Raw genomic sequence first — 5,833 nt, 5'->3', positions numbered from 1 at the left:
CATCTCCACGAACTCATAATGCCCATACCTCATCCTGAAAGCCGTCTTTCTCACATCTGCCTCGTCTATCGGTATCTGATCCAACAACTCATCGATCCTAGGAAGAGGGTACTTGTTCTTCACAGTGACCCGGTTCAAACCCCGATAATCAATGCACAACCGGAAACTCTCATCCTTCTTCTTGACAAATAACACTGGCACTCCCCACAATGATACACTAGGACGGTTGAATCCCTTACTCAACAAATCCTCTAGCTGCTTCTTCAGCTCTGCCAAACAAACACTCAAGTATGCCGACAGCAACTCGAAGCCACCTGAATGTCAACCCTCTTGTTCGTCCAAGAACCTCTAGTAACTTGTCTCTTAGGGAAAACTTCAACAAGATAGATTAATCCAAAATTAGCTTTCCGCTTAACTATTCTCCATAGCAAATCATCAATACGAGCGTAATAAAACAAACAAGTACCATACGTTCGCATATTTCGATTTACTGTATCAAATGCTTTGCAGACCGCCAACTTAACCTACTTGACTGGTTTCCCCCCAGCAAGCTTACCAAAACCTTAAATCTAGTAACCTTGTCCNTCAACAGCACGCCAACAGAACCGCCAAGCGATCATCTCGACCCTGGGCTCCACCTGCTGCAACCCCACANTCCATCGTCGCAACGATTAGTTTATCCTGCCATGAAGTCTTCCCGTGAATCTTATGTACCTGGCAACCATGCCCTTACCGGCTCATATATGCTGCAGCTCTCCTTCCCGGGACTCCAGCACCACCGGCCACTCAATCCNATCCCTCCTGATAGGCTTACGACCCTCTGACGTACCTTCTCGTGGACCTCTGGACCACACACTCGGTGGCCTCGAGACCCGCTCGAAAATGACCACGACCACATCCCCGTCCACGACCAACAACTCAAACACCTTAACCACTGATCTTCCAAGAACAGAGACTAACAAGCAGAAAACAAGTCAATAACACACAAAGAAACATAACAATAACTCACCATGGAATCTCATTGAAGGCTCGAAGAGGATGTTCTAGGACTCCATGCTACACACAATTGACTAACTCACATAATCAATCAAAGCATGCAAATCCCAAACATCTACAACAGAAACCTAGTGAACCCAAACCTAGAACCGTAAGGGCTCTAATACCAAAATGAGACGACCGACCTTTGTTTTTTTAAAAAAAATAAAAAAATAATAAATATAATAAACTACAGCTAGTGGTCCCATACCCACTAGCCACCTAACCACACTCACAATCAACAGCGGAAATAACCAACCAATATTCGATAATAATCCAATAATAAAATATAACCATATTCCAACATAATCAATATCCAAAACAACAGGAATCATAGAACCAGCAACCTAGCAATGTTCTAATGACCCAACTCTAGCAACCTAGCAATGCCAGACAACATAAAACCGAGTCCCTAGAACATCCTCCTCTTCATTGCCTTGATTCCACGATCACACTTTGCCTTTACCTACACCACAAACACATATTGCAATGCATGAGTATTTTATAAATACTCAGTAAGGCAATCCTCCCATCTACTGGGCTATACACACAAGCAATAGAGTATCAATAACCAACACACAACAATCAACAAACGACATAACAAACCAGGACTCAGCATCGACCGACGCCACACATGCATCGACCGATGCCAAATGGGGAAGCATCGATCGACACAAAAGCTGCATCGACCGATGCAAGTATAATTTGCATCGACCGATGCCCGGTCTGCATCGACCGACGCATGCTCGACGTAACACGAAAACCCTAGAGTTTAACGCGCCGTCCTCGCACTTGCATCAACCGATGCAAGATATGCATCGATCAACGCAACGTCGAGCACCGTGATTTCCCCGAAGCTTCTCGCCGGATCTTCGTTCCTACAACCACAAAACTCGATCCCAAGCCACAAGAAAGCTTCCTAACGTCCATAGCAACGATCTAACAAGCCTAACATCACACAACAAACAGATTAAAGAGTCCTCTAGCTTAGATAAGCCATGGTCATGCACTTACCTTTGCCACAGAAGAATCTGAACCCTAAACAAACAAGAATAAGCCTCTAGGAAGGTCCCACAACGATCCCAGCTACAGATCTCACCAAGAACGCCTCAAATCTCTAGAAATCACCAAGAACGCTCAAGAACACTTTTTATCTCTTTTCTTTCTCTCAAAATCGGCTATCCACGACTAATGAGACAAAACACGACTTAAGGGTTTTCCCTTCCCTTTTGCCCAAAACGCAGCGTTTGACTTAAGTCAAAACGCANTTGCTCCCCGCCACATGCGGCACAACTAGAGCCTACACTGGTACCCCTCTCGGTAACCGCTNCGGGATTTCGGTTCGCGGGTGTTACACAAAGATAACTCAATTTACAATAATGTTGATGAAGCACTCTGAAGCTAAATGATGTGTGTGGAATTTCACTCCAAATATGTTACCTAAAAAGACCACACGACGACTGAAAGTGCACAGTTAATCAGTGTAGTATTTTAGGATCGATCCCACAGAGAGTAATAGCTAACACAAATTGAACTAAAAGAGAAAGAACTATGGCTAATACAAAATAAGAATTGGGGAATTTTGGTTTTCCTAATATCTATTGCAAATAAAGAAAATGTAAATAAAAACGGTTTAAAACTATAAGACTAAGGCGTTGGGCGTTTTGGGAGTCATCTCAGGGTTTTCATGGTTCTTAGCAATATTAAGTGTAAGATCTAACAAGTAAATACTAATTTCGGTCTAGGTTCTCAACTACGAAACACTAATGAACTAACAAGCTATTTTCATCGAATGAAAGTTTAAAGTCTTCATACTCCGTAACTCAACTTTCAAAGGCAATGACGCATGTCAACCAGCTAGTAAAACAAGTTTGATACATTCACCAAACTCCGCAACTCAACTTACGCAGGTTACAACACGAGGTTTCGGTATAACACTAGTTCGGAGAAGTAGGATAACGCGGTTAAAGCTCCTGTTCTCTAGATCAGCACTTGGTGATCAATCCAAGCACACGCATTAAGATAAAGACGTCCCAAAAGAACTCTAATATAAAACCGAAAATAAGATCTAACAACCTAATTGAAGCGAACCATGAATTCCCCTTGAATCATCCCATAAAACCCAACAAAGTAAACTACTCGCTCATGATGCAAAGAAACGAGATTGGTATTATAAAGTATAATATCAAAAACGAATCAATAAACAAAAAGAGTTCAAAGGAAACTTCTCTATTTGTCACAAAAGTAACTTGATTCCAAAAGCAATGAATGTATGAAATAACTAGAAAGAGTAGAAAGAGAGATTGGTGGATCTTCAAGCTTCGAGAGGGACGAGAGGTTGCGGCTGCTTCTCTGTTCATGGCTAGGGCGGCTCCAAAAGTTGTTGATGATGTACACACTGAAACCCTAGGTCTTAAGAGTATTTATAGGGTTTTGTCTTGCATTAGGGTTTGTAAGGGTAGAAACGTCTTTTCTTCTTGAGTGTAGGATAAGGGGCGACGAAAGATGCTTCTGGACCGTGGAGGAGGCTTGGACTGGGCCGCAGTGATGGTCGCTGGTCAGGGCTTCAATAAAAGCCCATCGTCTGGTTGGTTCTCCTTGCGTCGGTTTGTAACACGTCTCGGTAAATCGGGAATATCTTCCGGATGAATAAATGGATTGACTTGATTCCACTTCGTGGAGAAAGATGACTCTTACAGATTTCCATAGAAATCAAGCACGTCAAAATGTGAGTTCTGAAAGGTCTTCAAAAGTGGTCCGTACTGAAGAGCTCTGAATCTTTCATAAAACGTATTTTCCTTGTCTTTTGGTCCAAATTGTTATAAAACCTGTAAAATCTTCTTTGAACCTGAAATACTTCATAATAGACTTTTTATACCTGAAATCTCATCAAACTCTTCCTAAATGCATATGAAAACTATAGCTAATATGAGTAAAATAATGATGTTATCAACTTCCACAGACTTAGACTTTGCTTGTCCTCAAGCAAATAATCAAAATAGAGTCATGGAAAAGAGGTTTTGAAAATAATGGGAATTCACTTATCTGTGTGGATATCGTCTTTGCACTCTTCTTCGCCTTGACATTAGGAACTTACATTTGTAATCCACCATGAGAATCATCAACACTCCTTGATCCCACAATTCTTTAGAGTTTCCAGAACTCCATTGTCATCTCTTTTCATAAATTAAACAATAATAAAAAGTGAAATACCAAGGGAAAATCGATCAAAGGCTTGTCGACTCTCTTCAAGCCAAGAATTTCTTCGTACGATTCCTTTCCTCTCTCTTTTCTCACTTCCAAGGAATCTATTTCTCCCTAATTTTCTAGGGTATCATTTTATTTTTATAGATCTCTTGCTCTTTTTCTCTCTTATATATATATATATTGGACAAGATTCTATGAAATCCAAAGTATGCACGGGTTTACGCGATTTCCCTTGGCTCACTTCTTTGCTACCTATATCCTTATTCTTTTCTTCTCTCTCTTTTTTTTTTTTTAGAGTATTGAAGGGAAGAGAGAGGGGAACATACTTTTGAAGAAGTGCAATGTCTTGTGTGGCTTGAATGTAGTGATCTAGTCCAATGTATACCTATTCCTAGGGCTTGATAATTAAGTCCGGTTTAGGTCCTCTAAAAGATAGAGACAACGTTAGATCATCTGAATATCCATCGAATAGGGACTTTGGGGATTGTTGAGTCGGCTCACAGTCTTTCCAAACTTCCATTTTTTTGTCAAGCATAATCAAGAGTCATAAGAGTGTTAATCCAAATCAAAGAAACCGTTAGAATAAGATGATAAAACCCTACTAGTTTTGACTCAATAAAAAAAAAGTGACTCGATAAAAACGTCAAAATTATTGATGTAAAAAGTGGAAAAAGGTCTCACGTCAACAAAATAGAAAGTAGCATTAGTATAGGATGGAACATCCTTCCCCCCAGACTTAAATCACATCGTCCTCAGTAGGAAAAAAGAAAGATTTGAGGATTAAAAATCATAAGGAAAAGTGTAGGATTTAAGGAAAAGTGTAGGGTTTAAGAACAATGTCACCTTGATGGAATGATGTTGTGTCGACTCTTAGACATTTTCTGGTTGCCCAAAATATGTCTAGAGGTCGGCTATGGAATGAAAATGTGGTGACTAACCATTTGTACTTCCTTTGATTGCTTGACATCGAGTTTGAACTAGGCTAAGTTCATTTGAATTCTATTTGATATATCTCTAAATGCATCAATAATAATGATAAAATAAAAATAACAAAAACATACCTAAGTAAAAGAATGGTGATGGTTGGTGGTAGGATGGTGGTTGTTCGGAGTTCTCTCGCGGTACACGGATGAATGGTCGCGGACAGTAAGCAGCTGGTACGGTCAAAAACATTAGCAGCTAATGTTGGACGTGGTACATGGTACATAGGACATGGCATCGGCTATGGTTGGTATGGCTGGTGAGGACTCTCGGCATCGATCACTCAAGGATGGTGATGATCTGTCGCCTGCGGCATGCTTCAGTCACATTGGAGGTGGCCGGTCAGTAGGTGGTACTTGCCACTAGTCATAGTGTGTATACAATCCATGGACCTTCCTCTTCTTTTTGGCTTTTCTATTTTCTATTTTTTTTTGTGTTTTTTTTTATAAAAACCTGAAAATAAAATGCAAAATATTAAAAATAAAAGAAAATAAATCCTAAAAATAAAAACTTACTAGACATGGATTGCCTCCCAAGAAGCGTGCTTGTTTAACGTCGTTGGCTCGACGTTAGAGGCCAAGTTAGGCTTGAGAAGAGTCAGCTTCAGGAA

The sequence above is a fragment of the Camelina sativa genome, chromosome 12, assembly GCF_000633955.1.
Source record: "Camelina sativa cultivar DH55 chromosome 12, Cs, whole genome shotgun sequence".
Lineage (NCBI taxonomy): Eukaryota > Viridiplantae > Streptophyta > Magnoliopsida > Brassicales > Brassicaceae > Camelina > Camelina sativa.
This window is presented reverse-complemented; position numbering follows the sequence as displayed.